Source organism: Martes martes (genome assembly GCF_963455335.1).
Source record: "Martes martes genome assembly, chromosome: 3".
In the NCBI taxonomy this organism is placed as follows: Eukaryota; Metazoa; Chordata; class Mammalia; order Carnivora; family Mustelidae; genus Martes; species Martes martes.
Window position 1 is genome coordinate 58,563,214 of NC_137890.1, and position 25,697 is coordinate 58,588,910.

The window sequence follows — 25,697 nt, forward strand, 5'->3', positions numbered from 1 at the left end:
TCCTCCTCCTCCTTCCCTGATGACCATGAATTTTTTTAAGATTTTATTTATTTATTTGACAGCAAGAGAGCACAAGCAGAGGGATCAGCAGGCAGAGGGAGAAGCAGGTTCCCCACCTGACGTGAAGCTCAATCCCAGGACTCTGAGATCATGATTTGAGCCAAAGGCAGATGCTTAACCAGCTGAGCCACTCAGGTGCTCTGAATTTGTATTTTTATAATATTCTACATGTTGTAGCTTCAAAAGGCAAATAACACATGATGTTTATAATAAGGAATATCAGCTTTCTGCTCCCATTCCCCAACCTGAGGCCTTCTCCCCATGGGAAACCACTGATTCTTTTTTTTTTCTAGGTATTTATCTCCGTATTTTACTTGAATATTTTATATTGCAATTTATTAAGTTTTTAATTGTAAGCATCATCTGATGACTTTTCACTGTAGAAAGAATACTTTAGTTCTTTTCCATCTCCTCCTCCACTGTCCACCTTCCAACATGGACATTTCTTAAATGAGGGTTAAATCAATATTTGGTGCTTACATTATTATGAATATGTACTTTTTTTTTTTTTTTTTTTTTTGAGCAGAGACCTCTCTGTCCTCCTGCTCCAATTTGGACTGATTGCTCACTAGATCTGCTGCTCCCTTTACTACAACCTTGCAACCCCCTCCACCCACACCCTATTGGAGTCCCTGCTTCCCTGTGTCTCCTTATTTTATGGTTTAATCTCTTACTTAAGGACAGCATGTCCTTTAGGAACTTCCTGAGAAAGAGTTGGTGGAGGGAAAATTTAAAGTCTTGGCCTGCTGTTAAATGACTTTGTTCTGCCTTCATATTTGATAGATAGTTTAGCTAGACACAGAATTCTAGGTTGGAAAAAATTTCCCTCAAAATTCTGAAGACCTTTTCCTATTATCTTCTAGCTCTTGGTGTTGCTGGGAAATCCAATACCACTCTTTCTTAGTTCTGTCTGTAAACTTCCAGGATCTTTTCCTTATTGCTAGTATTCTGCAGCCCACAGTGACATGACTTGTTGGGCCTTTTCTCTTTCCTTTATCTGTATTGGAGGTACTTCAGTTCTGGAAAATATTCTTGTATTATTTCCTTGATAAACTTGTCCTTTCTATTTACTCTGCTTTTTCTTTCTGAAACACCTATATTGTTTTATATTTTCCAGGACTCTATTTTATTTTATGCCAAGAAAATTTCTAGGCTCTTGGGACATATCAGTGGTCTAAAGAGACAAAAATCTCTGCCCTCCTGGAACTTGTTTCCTTGCAGTGATGGGTTCAAATCCTGGCTCCCCCTCTGACTGGCCATGATACCTTAGATAAGACATTTAAACCTTTCCTGTCTCAGTTTCCTTATCTCTAAAGTAGAGGTTATAATAGAAATTGCTTCCTGTTCCTCCAAATAAAAATTGGTTGTTCAAGGACTAAAAGATTTATTTCATACAATGAGTGGGATTAAAAGAATACCTAGGGGTGCCTGGGTGGCTCAGTGGGTTAAAGCCTCTGCCTTTGGCTCAGGTCATGATCCCGGGGTCCTGGGATCGAGCCCCACATCAGGCTCTCTGCTCAGCGGGGAGCCTGCTTCCCTTCCTCTCTCTGCCTGCCTCTCTGTCTGCTTGTAATCTCTGTCAAATAAATAAAATCTTTAAAAAAAAAAAAAAAGAATACCTAGCACACAGGAAGAACTATAAACATGTTTAGGATTAACACTATTGCCTAACTAAGCATTTGAATCACCACAAAAGCAAAACCAAAACTTCCAATCCCCTTGTGCAACTTGTCATTGTTCACTTGAAGCTGGGGCTGGGATGATAGGAGTAACTGAGTCATTCCAGCTCTTCCAATCCTGACCAGCTTTCATATTTCAGCACTAGTGTAAAATGAAGTGACACTTGCATCAGTAAGTGAAGAGGTTTCCACTGGCTTAGCAAAGTACATTTTAACGGTTTCCTGCAAGTATCAAGACTCCAGTTAAATTTATCTTGGGGACTAGAACTGTGTGGGAAGGTCACCATTTGATTTTACCTTCCTCGGTCTTGGATCTGGAACACTAAGCTTATGTGTCAGAGAAACCTCAGGTTCTTCTCTGATAACCTGAACCTACTTGTTTGGCTCTGCTCCTATCACTTTGAAACTCACACTCTCTGGTCCCAGCTCCCACTTTCAAAAACAGAATGTCACTCAAAGCCCTCCAATCTCCCCAGGAAAAGACTCTAGTTCTCACATCAGAATTTGAACTGCTGTTGAGTTCAGAGACTAAGAAGCTCCCAAGGACATGGGATCAGCCCAGGGTATTGAGTTGAAAGGAAATAACTCTCCTTTCTATAATGTCATCTAGCAAGCAGAAAAGATCTATTTCTTTAGTGATTTTTCTGGGAGAAAAAAAACAATTTTTTAAGGAGTTCTGAGATTGTTAAAAGAGTTTCTCTAAAAGTTTTCTCTTTCTTCTCTTTCTGATACATCTCTTATATTCTGGATTTAGGGTATAGTTGAAATGTCTAGGCTTGATTATTGGGAGAAAGGCACTATCAGGTTAGGGTGTGTGAAACATGGGTCTCTGAGAAATCATGGTTAGCTCCCTCTTTTTCAGTCCTTGACAGCAATGTCACAAAGAAAGGAATGTGGATTAATCCTTAAAAAAAAAAAAAAAAAAAAAAAAAAAAAAAAAAAAACCATAGAGGAGGAGGTTGAAAAATTTCAAGTCTCTTGGAAACTTTGTGTGGGAACTCCACTACTTTATCTTTAGGATACAAAGTAATGATGGTGATGATGACAGTTGTGAAGGGGATGATGCACTTTGCTCACTTAAAAGCTTTTCATCTGTAGGCTCAAAGGGCAGCACAACCACTAATTAATCCTGAGGCAAGGTAGGCAAATATCATTACCTCCAATCTGCAAATTAGGAATCCAGGCAGGAGGAAACTAAACCCTTAACCAGAGCCATCTCAGAGTGAAGACTAGAAGTGAAATGAAGAGTCCCTGTGTCCTAACTTTCCACTGGCCACCTTCAAGCGGGCTACTGAAGGGCTTTCTTTCTTTCTTCCTTTTTTTTTTTTAATATTTTATTTATTTATTTGAGAGAGAGCGAGCGAGCACAAGCAGAGGGAGCAGCAGAAGGAGAGGGAGAAGCAGACTCCCCACTGACCAGAGAGCCTGACACAGGGCTCAATCCCAGGATGCAGAGATCATGACCTGAGCCAAAGACAGATGCTTCACCAACTGAGCCACCCAGGTGCCCCAAAGGGATTTCTTTTATTCCACAGACAGAGCTAGCTCCTTACTGCATCCCACCCTCTTCTTTAGAGAGTTCAGTAAGGGCAGGGATGAAACTTGGTAGAATGATGTTTCCACCACAGAATGGTTCTGAGGGCTGCCACATCTCCCACCATGGAAACACAAGTGTGGAAGGTGTGCATGAAACACTATAATCAACTTGAAGGCGAGAACTGTAACTCACACTTTGAACCACTTGGAATATGCAGCATAGAGTCCAACCATAGATCTCCATGGTTTTGGTTATTTCTTGATTAATAGTACTATTCTTTGGCAGGGAAAAGGACATATTTCCTTTTTCTGTAAAGTCTATTGGCTTAGTTTAAGTTTTTTAAAAAGATTTTATTTATTTATTTGACAGACAGAGATCACAAGTAGGCAGAGAGGCAGGCAGAGAGAGGAGGAAGCAAGCTCCCTGCCAAGCAGAGAGCCTGATACGGGGCTCGATCCCAGGACCCTGGGATCATGACCTGAGCCGAAGGCAGAGGCTTTAACCCACTGAGCCACCCAGGTGTCCCTTAGTTTAATTTTCTTGGTTCAAGAGGGAATTTAGGGAGTGCGGCAGAGATTGTAGCTGACCACCAAGAATTTGTCTTCCCTCTCACATAAAGTTGTTTCAGGGAGGAGGCTGTCAAATTGCAAACAATATTTCCCAGCACTTTTTGTCTGGCTGACTAGTTCTGGCCAATGGAATGTGAGAGGAAATGGTGTGTACCATTTCCAGGCTGAAAGAGTTCAGTGTCTGATGTGCTTCCCATCTTTCTACCTCTGGTAGCCACCTTAGGACAATGAATGGAAGATGGCCGAGCTAAAAATCTTAATTTCCTGTGTTGCACACTTGGAGGGGAACCCCCAAGTCATATCCACATTAAACTTCAGGTAAGTGAGAAGTCAACCTCTTTTATTGTTTTGAGATTTAGAGTCATTTTTTACTCCAGTTAGCCTACTCTAATACAGGGATAAACAACAACTTAGAGATGAAGTAATTAGTGCAAAAGGAAAACAGGGACAGGGAAATAAGATGAACACAACACAAAGTATATACAGAAAACGCATGTTATAAGGTCTATACAAGTTGTTGGAAATGGGCAAAATGTTTGGCTTTGAGTTTCCCAGCATCCAAAGCAAAGAAGGGAATGCTACGAGCTACAAGATTCACAATGCCCAGAAGAGAAACACATGTTAACACGCAGGAGAAATATGCATTTTTCTGGTTCCTTAAACCAAGGCACATTTCCCCTATGTGGCATGAAAAAGAGGATCAGTGCTATCAGCTGCATTGGGCCGTATCCTTAATAGCATCTGTACAGTGGCTCTCACAGAAACGTTCCTGTAGCTGATAGAACGTCCCTCGAGGCAAAAGTGGCAGAATATGAAGTGGCTCAGAAATGGCACTCTTTTTTTTTTTTATTTAAAGATTTTGTTTATTTGACAGAGAGAGACACAGTGAGAGAAGGAACACAAGCAGAGGGAGTGGGAGAAGGAGAAGTAGGCTTTCAGCCGAGCAGGGAGCCTGATGTGGGGCTCGATGCCAGGACCCTGGGATCATGACTTGAGCCGAAGGCAACCGCTTAATGACTGAGCCATCCAGGCGCCCCAGAAATAGCACTTTTAAGAGAGGCCGAGACAGTGTAGTGCACAAAGGCAGCTCTTCAATAGGCCGCCTTAATCCAATATCCAATGACCCAAAAGGGGTGGCTTCCTTGCTCTGACATATGCTCTAAGGTTATCACTTAAGAATCAAAACCATACTTCTGGATGAGCCATGAGGTGGAAGCCCAGTCACACCACGCTGCAAGAACATAGCCTCATCCCCTGGATGGATGACCTTGTCCTCCAGCCAGACGTGTCAGGAGGCAACCCAACACCTGACTTGCTAACCATAAAGTGAGGAAGTTCCCTTCCCTGACTTGCTTGTTGAGTGGATGGTCCTGGTGTGGATGCTCATTCTGTTTCCACATCTCAAGGGCAGTGATGGGAAGGAAATCAAGGCCGCACCTACTGAGGTCACCCTTGGTTTCCTAAGGTCTACAGGTGTGGATGAGAGACATCTGGCCAGGAAGCCAGCCTGCCAGAATCTCAGGAGTGACGGCACTCAGCCACGCCATCAGGAAAGAGGAAGCCAGCAGTATTCTCAGCAGTATTCCGGCCAGCTCTCGAATTCTTCAAGTTTGCAGAGCAGTGAACCGTATCAGACATCCGCCCTGTCAAGGGTCTTCACCATGAGGTGGATTACATCCTTTGTGAGCTGGGATGCTTAACCCTGCCGGCAGAGAGAACGCATCGCCCTCTGAAAGAAGTGACTGTTGTAAGGGGGAGAGAGAGATCATGGGGAACGGCGCAACTTTTCTCCCAGAAAGCGTGTTGTCCATTTGCCTTATGGGAAAGAGAGGTGCCTGCGCATCCAGGAGCTCAAAGCCATTTCACTCCTGTCCTTTTCCCTCGACCCTTTCCTGCCCCGTCCCCGTCACCTCCCTTTAAGACACAGATGGAAATAATACATTAACCATAACCAAGACAGTGTATTTATCAGTGATATTTTTTTACAGAGGCTGATGGCAACAGGATGCAATGTCTTTTTCTTCTTTTTGAAGTTCTTCATGGGACTTTTTTTTTCTTTCTTCTCAACAAACATTTAACGAGCAAGTCCAGGGAACTGGGATAGCAGAGTCAGTCAAAAACGTGAGCTTCTGACTCAGCAGATCTAGGTTTGGTCCCACCTGCTCTTGTTTCTTTTGCAAACCCATAACCTCTCCAAGCTTTGGTTTCCTCACATGATTTTCTGAGAGTTTTAGGGGAGGTAATGAACCAAATGCCCTGTTGGAGTAACTAACTGAGTGTGCTCCTCCGCCTCCTAATACCGTTCCGGCAAGGCTTAGAATTCCAACATAGGAATGGAGAGGGACACATAAATATTCAGCCCATATGGGCACCTTGGTACCAGGGTCCTGGTGTTACCATCTAGAAACAGGAAGTTAGTGGCTTAGTCTGGAATAAGCCAGTCCCTGAATAAGTCAGGCTTGGGAGTGGGTCAGCATCACAACTAATCTGCTCTGAGACTGTGAAGAGAAAAGGGCATGGCTAAGTCTGTGATACTATGCAGGATAGACACTTGTATCCTATAGATTCAAAAACAGAGTGAGGGGGCACCTGGGTGGCTCAGTGGGTTAAAGCCTCTGCCTTCGGCTCAGGTCATGATCTCAGGGTCCTGGGATCGAGCCCCGCATCAGGCTCTCTGCTCAGCAGGGAGCCTGCTTCCCCCCCCCCCCTCTCTGCCTGCCTCTCTGCCCACTTGTGATCTCTCTCTGTCAAACAAATAAATAAAAAATCTTAAAAAAAAAAACAGAGTAAGTATGTCTTTATTAATTTAGTCAGCTGCCTGGCCTTCACTGTTCATTTCTCAGTCTGCCTTTCCCTCCACGGGAAGGGCTCATGCTGGTGTTTACTATACACGGTAAATTCAGCAAGAGCTGTCAGCTGACATTTCATATGAATATGGGTGTTTAATCAATAAATGTTGACCTTTGGTGGTGGTGATGATAGATTCTTTCTGGCAGGTTATACAGTTCCTGATATAGCAAGCCTTACATTTTTGCAGTTAATTGTATGCTTAAATGTATGTGCTTATACACACATATATAATATGTGCATATACACATATGTGTAGCATGCACACATTTATATATATACACGTGTACACTTATATACATACACACACGCACATAAGTGCTCTGGAATGTTCCCAATTTTAGAAAAAAGCAAGAGGACTGGTCAGTGGTAGAAAGCAATCTGTGGGTTATACTGTATATTTCATTCCTAACTTCCATTCCTTGAAAGTATCATGTCCCTTGTAATTGACACTCTGTTTGGAGGGCACAGGGGTGGTGAAGGGCAGCTGGAAGAAGGGCTGAGTGGAGGCCATGGTTCTTTCACACCTGCCTAGACGCTTGGGCAACAGCTGCGAAGCCCACCATGTGGAAAAGCTGCCTCCCTCTCCTATCCCTCATGCTGTAAGTCCTACTACAGGAGCCTAACTTTTATTTCAATTCCAGTTAAACAAATATACCAGTGCCCCAGGGGAGGCCACAAACACTTACATGTTAAAACTTGCCTGAAGGCACTTTTTACCTCCAGAAAGAGAAGTGTGTAGCCTTTTAGCTGGGGTGGAAGGGGGGCCACGGCAGGGAGCTCGGTGCGGTCCGTTGCTGGAAAGAGGAACAGAGAACCTGAGTCAGAACGCATGACGTCATGCTTGTTCTTTGCGCCTGATTTCCCTTCCCTGTCTCATCTTTGAAAGAAGCTTTCGACTGCTGACACAGCAACGTTCAAGGTTAATCATGGATTATTTGTCTATGTGCGTTACCTGTGCTTTAAATTTAAATTTTCAGCCATTTATTCAAGGCCTGGCAATAATTAACTGACAATAAGGAAATGGCATGATTTTTCTTAGAAGAGCGCATCAGAAAATAATTTCCTGGGGTCACAGAGAGAACTGTAAACAGCTGGAGTCACTTTGGGGCCATTTTGTGTCGCCTGGCGCAAAGTCCTTTTAGGTTATAGATGGCCCCGCCCTTCCTGAGGACTGTTGGACTCCCCCGTGCCAGGGACTAGGGGAGCCCCTCCGCTGAGTCTGGTAGACCAGCTCGTCCGTGTGTGCAACCGAAAGCTTCCCTGGAGCTGGCAGTAGTGTAACTGTTCTTCCATCAAACACTTTTTGTACACCCCCTTGGTGTCGGGAACTATTAGACTCCGCAAATAAAGTCATTAGAAAAATACAAAAAGCACGAGTAATACGGTGTTAGCCCTGGAAACGCGTACCAGACACAGAGGCCTTTCTTGTTTCCGTTCTGGTCAAACAGCTACTCCCTTCAAGGCGACAAACGCTGAAGCTTATTCTTACGCTAATTAAAATTGCCTGAAGGCAAAAGAGGAAAGTTTGCCGAAAACAACTGAGGGAATAAAAACCCCACAAAAGTCTTTTTCGGCCTCCCAACGTTTTACCAATGCTGCCCTCTGCAGAGCAAACCTAGAATCGCAACTCAGCCGTGTGTGCAAACTTCTCCACTGTCAGGTGTTTTGGAGAGAACCTGTTTTGGAGAGAAGGTCCAGGGCCTTCAGACTTGGCTCATAACCCCTCTAAAACAATTGCGAACGATCATGTGCCTTTGTGCATGTTTTGAAAAAACATAGACATGTGAATTTGTATCATCTTCATAGCTGAGACGGTTGAATATTCCCACATACGGGCGTGGGCTTTATTTACATTGTTGCAGACTGAGCTGATCGAAATTATGAAAAATGCCTTCTGTAGCCCCTCATGGTGAATATAGCCCTCGTTGCCAAACCAATCAATCAAATTAGAATTGCTTTTCGACAGGAAAAAATAGTTTGATCATTCTTGTTCAATATAACTGTGTTTTGGTGTCCAGGATTGCAGTCCTGTGCCCTGACCAGGAGGCAGGTTGGTGGGGGGGAGGGGAGGGGGGGACGGGCAGGCAGGGAGACCTGCCTCTGGCTTCCTTGTCTATATCCATACTGGGTGGTTTGGCCAGCAATCCCCAAGATGGGAAACCCCTTGACTTGTCAAAATGAGCAGACTGCTGCTGAAAAGTGACATTTACCTTTTTTCTAAGTAGCTCCTGGGGAACAAAACTTATCTCTAAGACCTCAAGAGAGACAGAGAAGGAAGAATTATTTTCCAGGAGGCCTCCTCTTAAAAAAAAAATTAATTAATTAATGTAATAATAGTGTAAGAGAGCAAAGAGGGAATGCAGCAGAGGGAGAGGGAGAAGCAACCTCCCTGCTGAGCAGAGAGCCCGATGAGGGGCTCCATCCCACGGCCCTGGGATCATGACCGCAGCCCAAGGCAGACACTTAACAACCGGGCCACCCAGGCGCCCCCAGGAGGCCAAATCTTAAAAAAAAAAAAAAAAATCAACAGAAGCCCATCAGGGTCCTGCGCTCTAGGTAACCCTGAAGGAAAGTCATTGTCTGTCAAAGGCCTGAGCAAGAGCACAGGGATAAGCAGAACCATCTGGTCCTGGCTGTGGCCATCTCTGCCCTGCAGGACTTTATCCCTTAGGATACTCTACGGAAATCACTTTCTACATCTTGGACATCTTGGACATCTTGGACCTAAAACCGGTTGCCTGACAAAGTACCTTTGGTGGTTCTATCCATGGGCTGACTGCTCACTCTTGTCTACATCCGTCTTCTACAATCCCCTTCTCCCACCTAACAAAAGGAAGACATGTACCTTTTACCATCCTGCATTTGACTACATACGCTGTGCTGGTGTAAGAACCTGCACCAGAGGAGTGCCTGGGTGGCTCAGTGGGTTGAGCCTCTGCCTTTGGCTCAGGTCATGATCTCAGGGTCCTGGGATCGAGTCCTGCATCGGGCTCTCTGCTCAGCAGGGGGTCTGCTTCCCCACCCCCTCCCCTCTCTCTGCCTGCCTCTCTGCCTACTTGTGATCTATCTCTCTCTCTCTCTCTCTGTCAAATAAATAAATAAAATCTTTAAAAAAAATTATATATATATATAAAGAACCTGCACCAGACAATAGCACCGTGAGGACATTCAGATTTAAGAGGAGGAGCTGGAGGAGACCAAAGCAAGGGGAGCCATCTTATTTCTTTCTTAAGGGAAATCTTAATGGGCTTGGGGTGGAGAATGTGAAGATGATCTCCTGTCTGCTTTGTAGCTCTTTGAGTGCCAGGCTAAGACATTTTAGTCTTTTTTTTTTTTAAGATTTTATTTATTTATTTGACAGATAGAGATCACAAGTAGGCAGAGAGGGGAGCAGAGAGAGAGAGGGAAGCAGGCTCCCCGCTGAGCAGAGAGCCTGATGCGGGGCTCGATCCCAGGACCCTGGGATCATGACCTGAGCCGAAGGTAGAGGCTTCAACCCAATGAGCCACCCAGGTGCCCCCAAGACATTCTAGTCTTGCGCTGCCTGACTCCAGTCTGCTTTCCCAGGCTCAGCACCTGTTGTACCCTGCATCCTACTGATGGGAATAGAACTGGCTTCCCCACACACCCTGTGCTCTTCCCATGTCTGACTTGCTCTGACCTTCATCTTGGTCTATCAAAGTCTCTTTCTAGGCTAACATACTGTTTCCTGATTATTCCCTAGTACAAGCCTCTCTCCTCTCTCTTAATCCTATAACATTCTCTACTATCTTAGGGCATGTATTATATTTTGCCTAGTGCTATAATTGTTTAACTTCACGTCTCATGGCTTTTGAGGAAAAAGAGGCAAATTCATCTTTATGTGTCCTAGTTTTCTAGTTCAAGATCTGATATAGAGCAGGTACTTAGAAAGTTTTTCAGGTCCAGGTCCATCCCAGGTTGTGTGAGTTTATAAAATATACCTTCCAAGTATATACAGATTCATGTTCTCTGATCAAAGAATGCATTTCTTCTCATCACACATCTTCTCATCTCATCTTGAAACTTAGTAGCTTCTAGAGTTCCACCAAAAAGTATCTGTGAGGGTAAGGAAATGATGCATGTGATTGGGGATTTTTGCCATGCATGATGATACACTTTGGGTGGCATTTCTAAAACACTGCATGGTGCTTCTAGATCAGTAGACCTGTACTCAGTGATGACATGCTGTGCATAAAGGAAAAACAGGAAGCTCAGTCTGGGCTCGTGCATTTTTCTCTCTTTCTTACAGGAGATATTCTACTGATGACCCAGATTCATTTGTTGACAGAAATAGTCTTTAAAACATACCAAGTATCAAATATGTTTGGGAATGCATGGAAGCATAATAAGATCAACAGACATCAAATGTCATGGTAATTCCCAAGCATGTTGAAACTCCCAATTAAATGTGTGGCTGAGAATGAAATGATGGTCCTACCATCACTTAATGGAGACAGGATAAATGAAAAATAGAGCAAGGGATGAAAAAGCTCCACCTAAATCATTTCAAAATTGGCAGGGACCAAGCTTGTTTAAATATTCATAAACCTGCAAATAAATGGAGTGGCTGGAATGGTTCTGCAGGATAGTAATTCTCCAAAACAAATCAATTCAGACAAACCAAAGAATTCTGAAAATGAGGGCTATGCAAATTGTCTTACATACAATGCATAAAGAATTATGCTTCTGGAAAAACATGGTTTTTATTTTACCTTGTAAATTAGCTATCAAGTGGGAGAACAAATTCTTGAATGGAAATGTGTGCCAAGGTTTACGGTACAGCACGACGGTTTCCTGCCTGGGAGCTTCTTGTTAGATCTGCTGGTAACCAGCTGAGTGACTTTGCCCAATGATCTGTCCATCTTTATACTTTTAAAAAACTGAGCATTGGCCAATGAGTGCAGATAGGAACTCTTTGGACTGCTAATTAGTCTTATTGGAGAGTTGATGAAGTTCTAGAATCTAGGTGAGGTTTGGTGGGGTGAGGTCCGGAGCCAATGACCAAGAAAGAATTCTTGAGACATATTTGGTGCAAAATGGTGGCTTATTAAAGCACGGGAACAGGACCCATGGGCAGGAAGAGGGGCTGCCCCTGGTTGTGAGGGATGGCAGGTTATGTACCACACCGTTGGGGGAAGGTAGGGGAAAGGGAGGTTTCAACAGAACTTTCATATGCTAAAGAGGGCCTACAAGGTACCGGACACCGGAGGTCTTACGGCATTGATCAAGGTTGTCTTTACCTCTTAGCAGGCCATTAACATCAAGATAGTTGGGAGATTCCTAAAGAATGTCGCATTTGGGGGTGCCTGGATGGCTCAGTGGGTTAAGCCTCTGCCTTTGGCTCAGGTCATGATCCCAGGGTCCTGGGATCAAGCCCCGCATCGGGCTCTCTGCTCGGTGGGGAGCCTGCTTCTCCCTCTCCCTGCCTCTCTGCCTACTTGGGATCTCTGTCTGTCAAATAAATAAAATTCTTTAAAAAAAAAAAAAAAGAATGTCACATTTGTCCCACCTAGGAGTGGTGGGGGTGAGGGGGAGATTGTGAGGTGTCAGCCTCTTGCTTGGGGGTGAGGGGGAGATTGCGAGGTGTCAGCCTTTTGCTTTGTCCTCAGCCAGCCTTCTGCTCCCTCATCAGAGTCACCTATTTTTTTAAATATTTTATTTATTTATTTGAGAGAGAGAGAGAGAGCATGAGCCAGGGGGCAGTGGCAGAGGGAGAGGGAGAAGCAGACTCCTCCCTAAACAGGGAACCCAACATGGAGCTCAGTCCTGGGGCTCCAGGATTGTGACCTGAGCCGAAGGCAGACGCTTAACCGACTGAGCCACCCAAGCACCCCAAAGAGCCACCCATTCTTTAGATGCTAAAGTTTAGAGAATTCATCTACCAAGTCTCTTACCCAAATTGCCCTTCCTCATTGAGCACCTACTACAAGCTCTGCCTGCCCGGCACCTGAATATTTGGCAGCCTGAGTGTTCCCATGGAAACCAGTTCTATTCCAGGAGAAATTTCTAGTCTGGCTGTAAATTGGGGTTAGCGAGGGCAGCCTCCATCCTGCTAAGAAACAAAGCCAGTCTTTCATAGGAATAAGAAGTTGGTGCGTTACCACATGTTTTTCTAACATCCTCTATAAAAACCCTTTGTAGTGCTCACTGGATGACCTCTCACTGACCTTTCTCTTATATTCTAAATGCCATTCTCATGCCAAGCTTGATGAGGGTTTTTATTCTTTCTGCAATAATAGGGTTGTCAGACTTAGCAAATAAGGATATAGGGCATCCGGTTAAATTTGAAGTTCAGATAAAAAAACAAAGAATTTTTCAATATATAACTCATGGGACATAGTTACACTAAAAACTATTCTTTATCAATCTGAGATAGAATATAATGGGATATCTTGTTGGCAACTCTATAGAGGGATTCAAATGTCCTAATTTTCACATCCATTGTTTCTGCTGTTTACCCCTCATATCAGGAAACAATGAGGCACAACCAGGAACTACTTTAGTTACCTGAAAAGAACATGCAATCTCCCCCCTGAAAAAAAAATTATGAATAACACATAATAGATACACTTTTTATTAATGAGTGTCCTGAGGGTTGTCTAATCTTTTCCCTGATGTGATAACTACTTCCTTTTAGTCTTTACCTCTTCATTTTCATCTCTGGCACCACTTGTCTCACTTTCTTCAATAAAAAAAGGAAAAATCCTTTATTTCACCTCTGCAATGCGAAGGACAGCGGTTCTCAAATCCTTTAGCTATATGGTTTTCGTACTCCCAAGAGTTCTGAGTCCAGTCAGGAACAGCCACCCTATGCCTATTTTGGTTTCCGTTACTGAGCAGTGTGTGTATGAAGTAAAGGTGACCTTCCCATTTCAGTTTAAACATTTGGAAAAGACACTGTTTTCTTTGCTTTCCTTTTTCTCTTTGTTTTTGTTTTTAAATTAGCATAGTTATGGGGGTGGTCTACCCATGTCTTCAGGGCTCTCTCTTGGCTACTTTTCTTTTAACCATTGACAGCACTCAACACTTCCCTCCCAGGGTCCTCAGGGAGCTGGCGGCCTCCTGCCCAGGACAGAGCCTGAAGGCAAGTCGCTTTGCAGTTGTGTTTGGAGACACAGCATTTAAACTTCCATCATTACTAAGAAAATTAAAACAAAACAAAACAAAACACCCAAACCAAAAAATACTAACTTCCATCATCGCATAAAGTTAGGGGGTCTAGGGAAGAGGGGCTAACGGGGGGGGGGACAACTGCACTTGATTTTATTTATTTATTTGACAGAGAGAGACAGCAAGAGAGGGAACACATGCAGGGGAAGTGGGAGAGGGAGAAGCAGACTCTCCACTGAGCAGGGAGCTCGACGCAGGGCTGGATCCCAGGACCCTGGAATCATGACCTGAGCTGAAGGCAGACGCTCAACTGACTGAGCCACCCAAGCGTCCCTACCCTGCACTTTTTTTTTACTCACCTCATTTAATCTTCCTGGGGTGACCACAGCAGATAAGCATTATAATTTCCTCCATTTTTCACGTGACGAATCTGAGGCACAGAAAGCCGAGTCGGGAATTCAGAAATTTTGATTCTGACGTCTCTGCTCTCATCCTTTTTTTTTTTTTTTTTTCCCCCTTCTGGAGGTTTCCCATAGCTATGCTTTAACTTCCTTTTTGCAGCAGCTGAAAATTATAACGTATTTTCTATGATCCTGTGTGTGTGTGTGTGTGTGTGTGTGTGTGTTAAACACATACACGCTCTTTGCTTAACAAATATTGCAAATCTCTAGAAGGATACAAAGTAGAGGCCTTTGCCTCTCCGACTCCTTTTCTATTTCCCCAAGGTAACTATTTCCCTAAGGTAACCAGTAGTGAGCAGTTTGGGGCCCAGTCCCAGTATTTATTGTGAACATGAACTTCTTGGTGCTTTCTGTCTCTTCATCCATTTCTGCAACAAGCCTGCCTTTCCTTTGCTGGGTGATTTCTTCACAGCTTTCCAGTGTGTTATAGAAGCCCAGAGGATGTGGGGGCTGGTGTCTCACCAGCTTGGGTATTCAATCCATCCTTGCATGGTCCCTCATTTACTTCAGGAAAAGTCTCTCTTTTACTGAGGACTTTTTTTTTTTTCTTTTTTAGTCTGGGAGTGTTTTTTGGCTGGGGAGGGCATGGGTGTGGTGGTGGATGGAAGGGTAGGAGGGGTCAGAAGGAAAATCACCGTCTGGAAGAAACGAGTGGGTCTTCCTACAGAGAAGAATTTCCTCAGGTGATAGGTCGTGAGGTTTAAGAGGCCTGTTGCAAGGTTTTACTGCAGCCCAAATAATTTATGTCAAATGAAGTGCACCATGGTTTAGCTTTCTGGCTTTCACAGGAGGATTTGTTGGGGTAGCTTAATGTTTTAATTAATTAACTTCAAGCTGGGATTCTATATAAACACAAATTGTCACCTCCCCCACTCCTGAGTCCCTCTTAGACATAGAAATGGGTAATGGCTGAGCAAAATGAGGTGAGTTGGAATTACTGGCCAACTGTGACTTCATCTGAGTTTCACATCTCAGGGAGGAACCATCCATCCAAGGTGCAGGCCCAGCCTTCGCCCCCTGGGGCTGACTCACAAGACCAATGGAATAGGAACGCAGGGCCCCAATAAGGCAAATGTGTCACCAAAATTCTGATCTTTGTAGATACAAAGGAATGTGTACTTACAGAGTTCTACAGTGGTTCAGACTCTGACTTCTCACTCCATGGCCATCGATGCTAATTTTCCCAGCAAAGCAGCGAGAGATAGAGAAGGGAGGACTCAGAGGGTGGCCTGAGCAGGTGCAGACTGCCCCCCTCCGGAAGCGGGGGATAGGCAGGTGGAAAGGGCCAGGCTTGGTGGTCACAGGTCCTTGCCATTGATGGCGGGGTGAGCTTGGACATGAAACCTAACCTCTGGGGCCACTGGAAGTTAGTGGACCGGAGGCTCGCCTCCCTGGATGTGTCTGCAAATTCCTTAGTACAGTGCACAGACTAACTGCCTATCAAAGCCCAGCTAGTGTGTCACCATTACTTTGTCCCATCTGGGTTTTACCATTTCTTTGCTTTTGACACTTTTCTCTCAGAACCTGCAGAGGGTGGCAGAACGCTTTGGTAGGCTCTCCCCTCTTGTCGCCTCAGGTTCTCGAGGCCCCGGCTCTCTCCAGGTTAGGCGCAGCCGGCCCAGGGCCCAAAGCCTGTGAGACTTTTAGGGGCCCATGATAATATTTTAATTTCTCTTCAGATCAGAAGAAAAAAACCACACGTGTTAATGAACACATGGCAATGAATCCAGCCCGCATTAAATTGATCTTTATACCGGTGCAGTCACAAGATAAAATGTTTAATCTTTTTTTTTTAAGGAGGAAGAGACTTCAAAGGCAAAAGAGACTTGAGCCCTCAAATCACGATGCAAACCTGAAGATTCTGGAACTCACTTCAGGCTGCCAGCCGGCAGCTGGACCTGCCTTTTTGCAAAGGCCTGAAGGGCCGAGGGGATTTGGGAGATGCCCTTTATCAGCTACTGAACAGCACACATACCTTTTTCTGGAGAAAACCTTCAGTGCCTGCATAAGCAGAGCAAACAGCTTCTGTTTGCCCAGGCGACTTACAGGGTAGGAGTCTGAAGGGAGGCCTGAGGGGAGGATGAATGGCACTGAATTCGGTGTTTGGGATGAAGGGGGCCACATGAGGGCACTTTTCAAATAGCTAAAGCTTACATCTTAGATCCCATGTTGTCGAGGCCAAGAAAAACAAGGCTGTACCCACCTCGAGTCTAGCCCTGACATAAGTACAGCCATCTTGGCAAAGCGAAAGCTGGCACCTTGCACCCCCTCTCCACCCGCTCCCCTCCCCTCGGTAGTATGTGTCACATTCCTCAGCCACACCTGGCTGCCCTAAAAGAAAAACAAATAGTTAACTTGCAGAGATCACAATCCTGCAAGACAGGAGTCTCCCTCGGTTTACAAATGTCCTAGTGATTTACAACAAAGAAGCTATCTTCTCAATAGCCCAGTTTCAAGAGACAAATAACTCAGTTCCTTAAGCCCTAATGTCGCCCTCCCCACCATAAAACGGAAGGAGGCTGAGGCAGAAGGAAATGTAAATAAAATTAAATTTCTTCTAAACCTAAATCTCACTAACAAGGACACTTGATGGGAGACATGTGAAACTTTATCTCTAAACCTCCAAGATAGTGTCAGCGATCATTCCCAAGCATATGACCCACTGATATACATCTAGAGGGTCTCACGAGAAGATTTTTATTACTGGTAATGAATAGCCTTTTCCCCAGACAATAGCTAGCCCCTCAAGGTCCTGGAGACCTCGCTTCCAAAATTCCTTAGTGTTAGGGTATGGAGTCGACCACCCCTCAATTAGACAGAGAACACTCTCGATAATGCAAGTCACACAGCGAGGTTTATTTCCAGCTAGCTGGGGTCCAAGTATCTGCCTGGCGCAGCGGGGTTTCAACAAGGACCCCGAGTACTCAAAGCCAAGGGCTCATATAGCATTTCCAAAGCACTTAACACGCAGCAATTGTCCATAGCTCCATTCACATCTGGCGCCACACTCTGACAGCTTACCTTTGTGTCACTCCCAGGTGGTTTAGTGAGATAAGCTCTTTACCAATGCATCTAGTCCACAGCCGCCCATATTCTGGTGCTTAGGATTGACTTGTTTTCCAAAACTTGTTTTCCAAAACTTGTTTTTCTAGCTTGTTTTTCAAGCTTCTCCTAGTCCCTCCTCCCTCAACTCAGTAAAATGGCTTCCTGGCCTTTGAGATGGCCATTCTCATGCCAACCCATTGTTACATTCCCCCCTTTAGTTGTTTATAATGAGGAATCCTGCTCATTGGTAGAACAGTCGTAGGGGCCCTCAGGAGCAGGCAACTTCTCATCCTGTTGTCTTAAGACCATGAGCTGGACGGCATTAACACAATCTTTTACAAAATTAATTAAGCTTATTCAGAATGCAAGAGCACAAGCAAAACAAATGGGCCAACTAAGGTAGAAACCAAGATGGTGAACCAGGGGGTCCTATTAAACCAAGCCTCAAACCAGTTCTCCCGTGCCTCCGTCTCCTTCTTCCTCTTGGCTAATCCTTCTCTCACCTTAGCCATGGATTCTTTGACTACCCCAGTATGGTTGGCATAAAAGCAGCATTCTTCTCCTAACGCGGCACATAGTCCCCCTTGTTGGAGGAACAACAAATCAAGCCCTCTTCTATTTTGGAGTACCACCTTGGACAGGGAGGTGAGAGATTTTTCTAAATGACTTATAGAGGTCTCTATTCTTTCTAGATCCTCATCTATGGCCGCTCTCAGAGATGTCATTCCTGTTTGTTGAATAACCAGGGAGGCTATGCCGGTCCCAGCCCCAGCTACTCCTAAGCTGAACAAGGTAGCAATAGTTAGTGCAGTGATGGGCTCTCTTTTACTTCTCTCACTTGTGCCTTTACTCCAATGAGAATACATGTGTTCCTCGGGGTGGTAGAGGATGCGGGGCATCACAGCCACCAGGACACAGAACTCCTCAGAGGCATTAAAGACCAAGGTCGAGAGGCACGGGGTGAGGCCAGTCTTTGAACATATCCACAATCCATTATTTTCTGGGATTAGCCACTTTGGGCCACCTTTCCAACTAGGGGTGTTATCTATGGAAGTGCAAAGACTTCGTTTAACTTGCGGCGCTCTCCCTAGGCAGGTTCCGTTACTGCTCACTCGCTGTAGGGTTAGACCGATTTTACGGTCCCCCCATGAACATTGAGAGGGGTTCTCATTTGATAATACATTATAGGTAGCATTTAGCCCTATTGCTTCATAAAACGGAGGCTTCACATCATAACACATCCAACATGAGGCCGTGAGATTAGGGCTGGTAGCGTTAAGGGTCTCATACATAGTAAGCATTAGTTTCCATAAGGAGTCTTCAGCAGCCCGTGTCGTAGGTGCCAGGGAGATTATAGGGGTGTTAGTCTGGGGTCTTATGGTCCTGTTTGTGATGTTTTTTTTTCACCTGGGTTCTTGGTAGGGGCAGGGGAAGCTGGAGGAGCCTTTCGGCCAGCCGGAGGAGCCAGCACCCTATTTGGACCTACCGGCGTATCGCTCGTCTGTACTGCCTCAACCTTCAATCTAACAAAAATAGTGGATCCCCCATGTCCCCCGTATTTGTAGAACACTATTCCCCACTGTTTTCCTTGAATCCAATTGTTAACCCCTTCCTGTCTTCCCTGGTCAGTGAACTGAACTCGGATCCTGTCTGAGTCTTGAGGGGAACAAGGCCCTTGAAGGAGAGGAATGGCTGCCCCTCTAGGCTTCCCTTGATTAACAAAAGCAAATTTTAGAGAGTCTGGTCGTGAAACTGCCCACCTCCAATCCCCGTCATTAGAGGTGACACAGGCCCAACTCTTACAGAAGGAATATTGGACCCCCCCCCACATTGTTGGCCCTTAGAGTGTCCCGGGCAGGCATAGAATCCATAGCTATAAGCTAAATTGGGTGCCGTGGATTCGTAATCAGGGTTGATATCCCTGAAGCAGAAGGTTAAGTCTGGCCACCATGTGGCTAGTGGGGCCACGTGGGTGGTTTCGTTGAGAGTCCTACCAGTCTCTCCATCGGTCAGGATCCATGTCTGCTTATAAGGCTGATGAGGGTTGGTTTCTGCGTGGTTCCTTTTCCAGTAGTTAAGCAAGGTCAGGACCAGCAGCCACTTCATCATTGGACCGGACAGGAGATTCGGTGCATCCCCGAGGTCTGGAGAGTTGTAGCTTCAGGGGGTTATCAGGGTGTTGTCGCACGGCCCACTCCCTGGCTTGTCTCTGCTCTGGCTGGGTGGCTCGGCGTACGTGGGAGTGGTGGAACCAAGACCCAATGCCATCAACCTTTAAGGCAGTGGAGGTAACCAGAACAACCACATAAGGACCTTTCCATCTTTCTTCTAAGATTCGGGACCTGTGTCTCCTTACCCATACCCAATCCCCTGGGACAATGCCATGTTCCGGATTCAGTGTATCCCTGGTCTCATACAAAGAGTGCACCATGGTCCAGATTTCACACTGAACCTCCTGTAGGGCCTTCAAACTGGCCAGATAATTTGGGGTCACATTAGAGTCTTGGTCTGGCAAGGCACGGACAATAATGGGGGGTGGTCTCCCATATAGAATTTCGAAGGGAGTTAATCCGTTGACATAAGGGGAGTTCCGAACCCAGAATATGGCATAGGGTAGGAGGGTCACCCAGTCTATGCCAGTCTCGATGGTCAATTTAGATAAGGTCTCTTTTAAGGTTTGGTTCATCCTTTCTACCTGCCCAGAGCTCTGGGGACTATATTCACAATGTAACTTCCAATCGGTCCCCACCGCTTGGGCCAGTCCTTATAGGACTTTGCTGATGAAAGCCGGGCCGTTATCGGACCCTAAAACCTCGGGACCCCATATCTGGGTATGATTTCTTCTAGTAATGCCTTAGCGACAACCTGGGCAGTCTCTCGTTTCATGGGGAAGGCTTCCATCCAGCCTGAAAAGGTGTCAACCAATACCAGCAAGTACTTCTACCCATACCTCCCAGGTTTTACCTCAGTAAAATCCACCTCCCAGCTTCGTCCTGGTGCCCTCCCCCATACCCTCGTACCTGTATGCAGGGGTCCCTTCTTACTGGGTTTCATAGCCTGGCACCCAATACACTGATCCACAATCTCCTGGATCTGGGTTGTTTGTCGGGGGAACCGGAGGCGGGCAGACTCAAGAACTGTCAGCAGTTTTCTCTTTCCTAAATGGGTGGCTTGGTACAGTTTGGAAAGCAGGAACAGTCCTAATTTTGCAGGTAGTATCAGTCTTCCCTCTGGATCCCGATGCCACCCATGCCGATCAGGCTCTGGGCAGTGGTGGTTTTGGATCCACTGCAGATCCTCTGGGGTGTGGTCAGGTCGCGGGGGCAGGCGTGCGAGCTCAGGTGCGGCAGGGCGAGTGCCAAAGTTGGTGAAGCTATTGCTGCCTTTTTGGAGGCCTCATCCGCTCGCCGGTTTCCTTCAGCCTCCGAGGTCCGGGCAGACTGGTGTCCAGGGACGTGGACAACTGCAACTGCCCGGGGCTTTTGCACGGCAGCCAGTAGCCTCTGCACCTCTGGGAGATTACGCAGTTCCCTTCCCTCCGCTGTAACAAAGCTCCTATCCCGGTAGATGGCGCCATACACATGGACAGTGCCGAAAGCGTAGCTGCTATCGGTGTAAAGAGTCACCCGTTTCCCTTCAGCCCAATCTAACGCCTCCGCCCGCGCAATCAGTTCAGCCTTTTAGGCTGAGGTCCCATCTTGGTCCACCAGCGCCGCACCCGCCCTTCGCACCCCGTCCATGATGAAGCTGCTTGCATCAGTGTACCACACCAACTCACTGTTGGGGAGGGCGGTGTCCTGGAGGTCAGGGTGCACCTGGGTGATTTCTGTCATGATCTCCTGGCAGTCATGCAGGGGGGCTTTTAGATCCGGGGTTGGCAGCACGGTGGCTGGATTCAGTGCAGTTGGTTCAGCAAAGATGATCCGAGGTGCATCTAACAGGAGTCCTTGGTAATGGGTCAGGCAAGCATTGGTCATCCACCTACCAGGGGGATGTTTCAGGACCCCCTCGATCGCATGGGGAGTTACTACCTTCAGATGCTGCCTGAAAGTGAGTTTGTCTGCGTCCTTTACCACCAGGGCTACTGCCGCGATGATCCTCAGGCACGGGGGCCATCCTGAAGCTACTGGGTCTAATCTCTTAGATAAGTAGGCAACCGGTTGCTTCCATGGCCCCAGGCGCTGCATCAGTACCCCTTTCGCTATCCCCCTCCTCTCATCTTCGAAGAGGGTGAAGGGCTTCAGAGGGTCTGGCAACGCCAGGGCTGGTGCCTTTAAGAGGGCGGTCTTAAGTTCGTCAAAGGCATTTTGCTGTTTTGGCCCCCAGGCCCAGGGGGCCTTATCTTTGGTTGCCTCATACAGGGGTTTCGCTATCTTAGCATACCCCAGAATCCATAGCCGGCAGTAGCCCACTGTTCCTAGAAACTCACGGACTTCTCTGGTCGAGGTTGGGACTGGGAGCCTGAGAATAGTCTCTTTCATGGCCTCTGTTAACCATCTGGTCCCTTCCTTCAATTTATACCCCAGGTAGGTGACTGTCTGCCTGCATATTTGGGCTTTCTTTGCGCTGGCCTGATAGTCCAATTGTCCCAGTTCCTGGAGGAGGTCTCCAGTGGTCCGTTGGCACTCAGCCTTGGTGGGGGCTGCCAGAAGCAAGTCATCTACGTATTGCAGGAGTGTAACTGAGTCATGACTCCGGCGGAACGAGTCTAGATCCTGATTCAAGGCTTCGTTAAACAGAGTAGGAGAGTTTTTGAAGCCTTGTGGTAGTCTAGTCCAGGTTAACTGTCTGGAGGTTCCCATACTGTTATCATGCCATGAGAAGGCAAAAATGTGTTGACTGCTGGGTGCCAGGGCTATGCTAAAAAATGCATCCCTTAGGTCCAGGGTAGTATACCAAATATGTGCAGGGGGTAAGTGATTTAGCAGGGTATAAGGGTTGGGGACCGTGGGGTGGATGTCCTCGATCCTCTTATTTACTTGCCTCAAGTCCTGGACTGGCCTGTAATCCTTTCCCCCTGGTTTCTTAATGGGGAGAAGCGGAGTGTTCCAGGCGGAGTGGCAGGGTTTCAGTATCCCAGCTTCTAAGAGGCGGTTAATGTGTGGGGCAATCCCTTTTCGCGCCTCAGTGGGCATGGGGTACTGGCGGACCCGGATAGGCTGGGCCGAGGCTTTCACTTCAACCACTACTGGTGTTCGGTGGGCCACCAGACCCATACCCGCTATCTCTGCCCATGCCTGAGGGTACGTTCTAAGCCAGTAATCCATCTCATGGGGCCACTCTATGGGGGAGGAGGTGTCCTGCAGGGCAAACAGGCAATGCTCATCTGCAAGGGACAGGGTCAAAACATGAAGGGGCTGTCCCTGGCCGTCCATTACTTTGATGCCGACCAGCTCAAAGCGGATATGGGCCTGGACTTTGGTTAGGAGATCATGCCCCAACAAGGGGGCCGGACATTCAGGGATAACCAGGAAGGAGTGGGCCACTTGGTGGTGACCCAAGTCCACCCGGCGCCTACTGGTCCATCGATAAGCCTTGGACCCAGTTGCCCCCTGCACCAGGCTGGTTTTCTGAGATAGGGGCTCCGTAGGCTTGTTTAAAACTGAGTACTGGGCTCCTGTGTCCACCATGAATCCCACTGGTTTCCCCTCCACATACACAGTTCCCCAAGACTCGGGGGGGGGATCTGAGTCCCATCTCCCCTAGTCACTGTCCATTCCTGCCAGCAAAACCCAAGCGTCCTGTCCGGTCTGGCCCTGGCACTTGGGGCATTCCTTCTTCCACTGTCCATATTCTTTGCAGTTCGCGAATTGCCCGCTATCTAGCCTGGGCCGCAGTTTTCGAGGTCGGGTCGGTCCAGCTGGACCCGGTCCCGCCCGGGCTGTGCCCTGCACCCCTGCCAGCAGGATCTTGGCCATCTCCTTTTGCTACCTTTTGTTCTCCCTACTCAGATGCTCTCTGTCCTCTTTCCTAATTCTTTCTTGTAACTCCTGATTTTCCTTTCTGATCCGATCCTCCCTTTTCTCCGGAGTCTCCCGAGTGTTAAAAACTCTCTCTGCCACTTTCATCAGATCCCGAATGGTCATTTCCCCCAATCCTTCCTGCGTATATATTTTCTTTCTAATATCTGGGGCAGCCTGGTTTATAAAAGACATAATTACAGCTGACTGATTCTCCTCTGCCAGGGGGTCCAAAGGGGTGTACTGCCTATAAGCATCATAGAGGCGTTCTAAGAACACTGCCGGGCTTTCAATTTCCCCTTGTATCACAGCTTTTACCTTAGCCAAATTGGTGGGGCGGCGTGCTGCCACTCGGAGACCTGCCATAAGAGTCTGGCGGTAAATTCGGAGACGCTCCCTACCTTCCACGTTCCCAAAGTCCTAATCCGGTCTATTCAAGGGGAAGCGCTCCTCGATCAGGTTTGGCAAGGTCGTTGGCCATCCGTTGTCACTGGGGACATTCTTTCTGGCCTCGGTGAGGATCCGCTGGTGCTCTTCGGTAGTGAACAAGGTCTTAAGGAGCTGCTGGCAATCGTCCCATGTGGGGCTATGTGTATGCATGACAGACTCAAACAGGTCAGTCAGGCCCGTCGGGTCTTCAGAGAAAGGGGGGTTTTGAGACTTCCAGTTATACAGATCACTGCTTGAAAAGGGCCAGTACTGGTAAGATCGTTCCCCATCTGGGCCAGTACCTCCCACGGCCCGTACGGGGAGAATGGGCGCCCCAGCTGAGGTGGAGGAGGATTGTTCCTCTTCTGGGGTCTCCTCCCGGTGCCTGTGAGGCCTTAATCCCCACACCGGTCCCTGGGCCGGGGCTGGGGGAGCTGACGGGGAGCCGGACGAGTGAGGTGGCTTGGGAGGGGTGGCTGCTTCAGGTTGGAGTGGCGCCACAGGCGCGTATGGAGGAGGGGTTTCTTCAAAATCTAGGTCTATCAGGGAGGGGTACAGGTCCGACCCTTCCTCTAAGACAGGTTTCTTGGATGGGTTCCCCCGGGAGTTTCAGTTGGGCCGTAAAAGCGGGCACAGTAGAGTGGTGGGGGGCCCGAGAGATGGCCAGCACCCGGGGGGGATCCTTCGGCTTCTCGGGGACAAATGGTTTCAGCCAGGAGGGAGGACTCTCTACCAAAGCTTGCCACATGAAAATATAAGGATATTGGTCCGGGTGGCCCTTTAGTCCAGGCCAGTCGATCACATCTCAGACTTTCTTAATAATGACCAGAGAAAAGGTTCCCTGGGGTGGCCAGCCCACCTTAAAAGTAGGCTACTCTGCAGAGCAGAGGGTATCAAACTTACCTTTTTTTACTTCCATGCCATAATTGTGAGCCTTGGAGCGGATCTCAGGGAAGTGGTTCAGGAGCAGGGTCTTAGGCATTACCTGAGCCTGTCCCATTATTATTACAAAAAGAAGCCAGGAAAAGACAAGAGACACAAAGCCAGCAAACAAACAAATTCAAAACGAGTTTTCTAACACCCACCGGCTGGTCAGCCACACCACATCCACAGGCGCCATCCCACTCACACAACACTCAGGATCCTTACCTGGCCATCCAAACGGCGTCCACTGTGGACGTCGTTCTGCCACCCTTTTGTCGGGGACGTCTCCGGCGACTTCCAGTAATGGAGCCTCCAGGGTTGCAACCCGCTCCTTCCTTCCCGTGAGAATTCTCAGTAGGGACCGGGCAGAGACCTGTTTCAGTCCTCCCCTCTTGGAGGTGGCCAATCCTCCTTCCGCGGTTCCTTTAGTTAAACCTTGGTATTGGGGAGTTGTCTGTCTCTCTGAGGAGGGTCTTAAGATCTCGGTGGAACCTCCAAATGTTAGGGTATGGAGTCAACCACCCCTCAATTAGACAGAGAACACTCTCGATAATGCAAGTCACACAGCGAGGTTTATTTCCAGCTAGCTGGGGTCCAAGTATCTGCCCGGCGTAGTGGGTTTCAACAAGGACCCCGAGTACTCAAAGCCAAGGGCTCATATAGCATTTCCAAAGCACTTAACACACAGCAATTGTCCATAGCTCCATTCACATCTGGCGCCACACTATGACAGCTTACCTTTGCGTCATTCCCAGGTAGTTTAGTGAGATAAGCTCCTTACCAATGCATCTAGTCCACAGCCGCCCGTATTCTGGTGCTTAGGATTGACTCGTTTTCTAAAACTTGTTTTCCAAAACTTGTTTTTCTAGTTTGTTTATCAAGCTTGTTTTTCTAGCTTGTTTTTCAAGCTTCCCCTAGTCCCTCCTCCCTCAACTCAGTAAAATGGCTTCCTGGCCTTTGAGATGGCTGTTCTCATGCCAACCCATTCTTACACTTAGAGACTTACATCATCCATAACCCCCTTTTGTCCTCACCCATCGCTGAGTCTACCC